The sequence below is a fragment of the Jaculus jaculus genome, chromosome 5 (assembly GCF_020740685.1).
Source record: "Jaculus jaculus isolate mJacJac1 chromosome 5, mJacJac1.mat.Y.cur, whole genome shotgun sequence".
Taxonomy (NCBI): Eukaryota; Metazoa; Chordata; class Mammalia; order Rodentia; family Dipodidae; genus Jaculus; species Jaculus jaculus.
The window spans coordinates 96495210-96502228 of NC_059106.1; positions in this window are offsets into that span (position 1 = coordinate 96495210).

Below are 7019 nucleotides of genomic sequence, written 5' to 3' on the forward strand. Positions count from 1 at the left end.
ATCCAATGTTACTACACACATCCTTAGCTGAAGTCTTGATGTGTCTTTCTTTTGTGTATGTAATGTGGTGGGGGTGTGTGGCAATAGGCATGTAATGTACCCTTGTGGCACCCTATATATGGGCCTATATATAAAACCTATAGGCTTGCCTGTCACTGCCTGAATGGAAGGTCAAACCTGGGTCTTTTTTTTTTTTTTTTCTTTCAGTTTTCTGAGGTAGGGTTTCACTCTACCTCGGGCTGACCTGGAAATCACTACTTAGTCTCAGGATGGCCTCGAACTCATGGTGATCCTCCTACCTCTGCCTCCCAAGTGCTGGGATTAACGGCGTGCATCACCACACCTGGTTTCCCTGGTCTTATTTCTGAACCAGCGTCTCTTTTAACAGATTCCAGAACTTTTGGAGCTCCAAGAACTCTCAGGTCTCTGCTCTCCTGAGGGACTTGAGCTACAGGCATGGGTGGCCACGCACAGCTGTTTTACATGGGATTTTCAGATTTGAACTCAGGCCCTGTCAGGACTTGTTTGCTCAGGAAGTGCACTTAACTGCTGAGCCATCTCTCAGCCCCATGTCTTTCTTATAGAAAGCAGTGGCCTGAATTCAGGGTAAAGGAGGAAAACATTGAGAGTCTAGGATTATGAGGAAAGCTGGCAATGTGGTCTGGCTGGAGGACGACAGACCATTGTAATGAAATGACTGTGTGCTTGAAGAGCACCACACAGTTTGTACAGGTTCTGCGCACATGTCCTCCCATCGCTGTCCTGTGTTTAGGGAAAAACAGGTGTGCTTTTATATATCCAGTTTAGATTAAGAGACCCTAATACAGCCACAAACTGGCTGCCTGTAAGATCACCCGGGCTCCAGCCCCTGACCATGTCCAGAACTCTCCTTTTTCCTATGGCCCCCAGATCCTGGGACAAAGTTGTTTCACCACAGTTTAGGGAAACTATGACTTCCAAAACTGCTTAGAGAGACTTCTCTTTGTTGTTTTTGTTATTGTGTGAAATTAATTAATTCAAATTGATTTTCTAGACTACCTGGCATGTGCTTGAATCTCGACACCTAGTGGAAGAGGGCATTAAAATTCAGTGGGTAGGGCGGTTATTGGAAACTGACCTCCTGGGAGCATCGGTGCCAGGATACCCTGTCGGAGCAGCAGCAGGCAGTGAGTCAGCAGAGACCTAACAAGATAAGAGAGCCAGGCTGACATGGTGGAGGGTCTTGGATAGAGGAACCCATGCCTTGCATACATCATAATGCAAAGAACAGTTGAGTTGGGGGACAGGCCATTGAAGGAGGGAAGAAGCAGGCACAGATCGTGAGTCCTGAGGCTGCAGGGAACTGACAAGGACCTTTGAGTCCCTGCTTGAAGAGCAATGGGAATCTTATGAGAAGTTTAGGAGGACTTCATGTTTTTGTTTCTGCCTGGAGTGTGAAGAATGGGTTGGATGAGGCGAGAAGGGAAAGGCTAAGCCAGTGAGTTTTGTTTTTATGGCAGGTTTTCAACATCTCCAAGAACACCTGGAAGTCAGGGAATGAGTATAAAGTTATGGTCCTGGCATGCCCAGTGCTCTGGCAGCAGCATGTTCTGGAACAAAGAGCTCTATCATGATCAGTAGACATTGGGTGCCAGGCAGAGTCTGTGGACCCAGGCCTGCCTGCCTTAAGGAGCTTACCATGTCATGTACTGCATTGACAAGGAAGCCTGTGCCACTTCCTGTTTGAGTACCCCTAGGGATGTGACTGGTTCATAGAGATCAAAAAGCCTTCTCCAGGAAAGTGAGAACCGAACTGCCAGTAGAGGATGGACAGGAGCTTGTTGGAGGCTAATTTTTGGTAGTCAACAAAGATCTCACTTTCTCAAAAGAGAGTAAAGAAAGACTATTTCCCCTTTGTTCTTAAGAATCTCTTTGGGGAGTGAACAGGTGGCAGGGCTGCCAACCACAGCAAGGTGGTCACACCTGGTATCACGCGTGGTGGAAGTCTCCAGGACTGCTCCCTTGCTCTTCTCTACCTCAGCCTGCTGTCTTGACAACTTGGTAATTTAACACCTGAAGAAAATCTGGACTCGCAATGTTATTAAGAGCGCATGGGGGACTGGAGAGATGGCTCAGTGCCTGCAAAAGCCAAAGGACCCAAGTTCAATTCCCTAGCATCCACATAAAGCCAGATGCACAAGGTGATGCATGTTTCTGGAGTTCATTTGCAGTGGCTACAGGCCCTGATATGCCCATTTTCTCTCTCTCTGTCTGTCTGCTTCTTTCTCTCTCTTCCTGTCAAATAAATAAAATATTAAAAAAAAACAGAGCACATGGAAGACTGCATAATAGGAGTAGGAAACGATAACATCAAAATAGAACAAGACTAGTTAGAAAGGCTGAAAGTAGGGTACAGAAGACAAAGGCATATTGTGTATATGTGTGGAAATTGTCAAAAGAAGTTTTTTAAAAAAGGAAATGAACTTGGCTTCAAGAGAGGGTTCTGGGCTGGAGAGATGGCTTAGTGGTTAAGCGCTTACCTGTGAAGCCTAAGGACCCTGGCTCGAGGCTCGATTCCCCAGGATCCATGTTAGCCAGATACACGGGGGCGCACACGTCTGGAGTTTGTGTGCAGTGGCTGGAAGCCCTGGCGTGTCCATTCTCTCTCTCTCTCCCTCTCTCTCTCCGTTGCTCTCAAATAACTTAAACCAAAAGAGGGTTCTGTTGCATCACCCTAACTTCCTAGGCCCTCAGTTTCTCCTCTGTTTAAAGAGGTAACAGGAGTCCCTGTATTACAGTACTGATGGGGAGACTGCTCTGGGACCTCGGGCTGCCTGGGCTGTGCACTCTGCACTTCATCTGAAGGATGCTCCCTCCTGTCCGCTGTCTGTGGACTTCCAGTTTGTTTTCTTTCTATAACATCATCCATGCAAGGTTTCCCCATGGAAGTAGTGAAAGCTGGTTCCAACTCCAAGACTCACAAGAGTCCTCTGTAAGCCTCTAATCCTTTTATTTTCTTGGTCTTTTGAGGTAGAGTCTCGCTCTAGCCCAGGCTGACCTTGTATTCACTATATAGTCTCAGGCTAGCCTCAAACTCACATTGATCCTCCTACTGCCTGAGTGTCGCCCAGCAGTGACAGAGAATGGGCACACCAGGGCTTCCAACCCCTGCAAATGAATCCCAGGTGCATGTGCCACTTTGTGCATCTGGTTTTACATGGGTACTGGGGAACTTGGGTTCTTAGGCTTTTCAGGCAAGCACCTTAACCATGAGCCACCTCTCCATCCCCAAGCCTCTCTTTTAAAAACATATTTTTACTTATTTATTTACAAATATTTGTGTGTGTGTATTGGTGTTCCAAGGCCTCTTGCCTCTGCAAAGGAACACCACTGAGGCCACATTTTGTGCCTGGCTTTGTGTGGGTGCTAGGGAATTAGACCTGGGCCAGCAGGCTTAGCAACCAAGTGCTTATAACTGCTGAGCCATCTGCCCAGACTAGCCTCTAACTTTGACCCACTTGTTGTTGGTTTTTTTGTTTGTTTGTTTGTTTTGTTTTGTGAGGTTGGGTCTCATACTAGCCCAGACTAACTTGGAATTCATTATGTAGTCTCAGGCTGGCTTCAGACTCACAGTGATCCTCTATTTCTGTCTCTTGAGTGCTGGGATGAAAGGCATGTGCCACCATATCCGGTTTAAACACTCTCTCTCTATTGGCTCCCCATCCCTAGAGTTACAGCTGCTCCCTGCAGTTGCTAGCTGTTCTTACTTTTCAGTCAAATGCTCTAACACTGAGCCATACCCACCCACTCTGTTGTTATTTTGGTCTGAAGGTTTGTGTCCTCCCAAAATGCATTTGTTGAAACCCCAATACCCAAAGTCATGATATTAAGGGGTGGTGTTTTGGGGAGGTGACTAAGAAATGAAAGCAGAGCTTCATGAATGGGATTAATGCCCTTATAAAGTAGGCATCAGGCAGCTACTTGCTGTGTGAGTTCACTGTAAAGACACATCTGTAAGCCAGAGCAGGCCCTTACTCCCTATATACTGAATCTGCCAAAACTTGTTTTATTTTACTTTATTTTGAGAGATGGTGAGAGTGAGAAAAAGAGACAGACAGACACACAGACACAGACACACCGACACACACACAGACACATAGACACATAGACACACACACAGACATATAGACACAACCACACACACACAACCACACACACAGAATTGGTGTGCCAGGGCCTCAGCCACTGCAATTGAACTCCAGACGCTTTCGCCACCTAGTGGTCATGTGCGACCTTGCGCTTGCTTCACCTTTGTGAGTCTGGCTTAAGTGGAATCTGGAGAGTTGAACATGGGTCCTTAGGCTTGGCAGGCAAGTGCCTTAACTTCCAAGCCATCTCTCTAGACCTTGTTTTGAAGTGTTGGGCATTGAACCCAGGGCTTCATGCAAGTGCTCTACCACTGAGCTCCAGCCCCAGCCCACACTAAACCCTCAGTAGGGTCAGCCCAGCCCTCATGGAGCTGTGACGGGAAGATGTCCAGGGATAGGGGCTCCCTCTGGGCATGGCACTTGGCGCCTCCTCTAAGCACTTTCAGTGCTGACCTCACAAGCATTCTCTAACTGACACATTTTCACATGCTTATGCTGACAGGCCCCTGGAAGCCATTGCTATAGTGAAGTTAACGTCACACTACTTCTTGTTATCATTGGTTGGTTGTATTTCTTTTTTTTGTTGTTGTTGTTCATTATTTATTTATTTACTTGAGAGCGACAGACATAGAGAGAAAGACAGATAGAGGGAGAGAGAGAATGGGCGCGCCAGGGCTTCCGCCACTGCAAACGAACTCCAGATGCGTGCGCCCCCTTGTGCATCTGGCTAACGTGGGACCTGGGGAACTGAGCCTCCAACCGGTGTTCTTAGGCTTCACAGGCAAGCACTTAACCGCTAAGCCATCTCTCCAGCCCGGTTGTATTTCTTACCATACCTCTTAGGTGATAAGTGACTCAGCACTGATTTCTCCATATGGTTCACTTCATATAATGTAAAGGCTTATCATCACCGTGCCTGGGGTATGAGAAGTACCAGAAAGGGCAGTGAGTGAATTAACCCATCTAGTCAGCGATCATTCTTTGACCTCAGACTGCAGCAGGTCTGTGCAGTTGGACACAACGACGGGGACTGGCAGCCCTCACCCCCAATGACTGGCATCTGAATCCTTGACAAGCTGGGCACCCTCTGAGGACCTGAAGCAAGGCCATCATCCTGGAGTGATGCAGACTTTTCTGGATGTCCTTCACTCCTTCCTGCTGAGCCACAGTGGGAGATGCCACCTCTGAGGTTTACGTTGTCCTAAACACTCGGAGCTGGTGGCCAAAGGCTGCACTTAAATAGCAAGCATTTGCATTTTTAATGTTGACTGGAATCGGAAAAGCAGTAACCTTTCCAAACCGATATTGGTTTTTGCATGATTGGACTAGGCCTGCCACAGGCCATATTTAAGTGGAAAATTTTAAGTATTTTCAACATCAGGGAGAGCACAGGATCAACCTAGGGCATCAGGCCTTCTGGAGCTTTGAGTCATTTCTGAGTCACTCCCTCACTAGTCCTCTTAGCTTTCTTAAAGAGGAGACAGTGTGAGAAGCACCAGTCCTGTGTCCTGGGAGAGGAAACTGAAGCTCAGGAGAGTTGGAGAGAGAGGCTCAGGTGGGCGCCAGGCCCGAGGCTTCAGAGCTGCTCCAAATGCCTGGCTCTGCACCTCCCCACCTGGGGACTTGGGGACTAGCTCTCCTTTTCCTCCCGTGAAACACAAGGTTAAGGATACCTACTTCACAGGTTTGATGTGACATCCAATGTGCTTGTCTAACAGTCTATCCATGCTCTTTGCTGATGCAGTTGTCCTTCCCTTGGTGGCAGCCATGGACTCCTGGGCCAGATCTCTTTCTATGGGATCCAGTGGACAGAGCTTGTGTGCATGCTTGGTACTGATGATTGAATTCAGGGCCTTGAACATGCTATACACACATTTTCCCATGGAGCTATACTGTTTGCCCCTATAGTTGGCTTAAAACCAGGCTTCATGTTCATATTCACTTTATCCTGGTTATCATAAACAAAATATGCCATAATAACCTGTCTGCATACTCTTGTCATTTATATGTCACTTCTCTAGATTTTCCCCTAGTGTTCAGGGCCTTCTATGTTTTAGATCAATGCTCTACTACTGAGCTATATTCCCTTCATTTTTTGTTTTTGTTTTTATTGTAGTAAAGTCACCACTGTCCAATATGGTGGCCAACAGACACACATAGTTATTTAAATAGAAATTAATTAAAATGGAATAAAATTTGAGACTGGGAACATGGCTCAGTGGTTAAAGTGCTTGCTTGTAAAGCTTGCCAGCCTGGGTTCAATAACCCAGTACCCATGTGAAGCTGGAGACACAAGTGGCACATGTGTCTGGAGTTCACATACAGGGGCAAGAAGCCCTAGTCTGCCCATACTTTTTTCTGCCTCTTCTTCTTTGCAAATAAATAAATGAAAATATCTTTTAAACAATGAAACAGGGCTGGAGAGGTTAAAGGTTAAACAGGTTAACCTTTAGAGGTTGAAGTTACTTGCTTGCAAAGCCTGACAGCCCTGGTTTGATTCTCCAGTCCATAAGGAAAAGCAGATGTACAAAGTGGTGCATGCATCTGGAGTTTGTTTGCTGTGGCAATAGGCCCTGGTGCACCCATTCCCTCTCTCTCACCTTGCAAATTAGTCAATTAATTAAAAATGGATTATTTTTTTGTTTTGTTTTTCTTTTGGTTTTTTGAGGTAGGGTTTTACTCTAGCCCAAGCTGATCTGGAATTCACTATGTAGTCTCAGGGTGACCTGGAACTCATGGAGACTCTCCTACCTTTGCCTCCTGAGTGCTGAGATTAAAGGCATGTGCCACCATGCCCAGCAAAAAATGGAATAAAATTTAAAATTAGCTCCTTAGCTACAGTGCTCTGTGGCAACATGTAGCTAATGACTATGATGCAAATATAGGATAGTC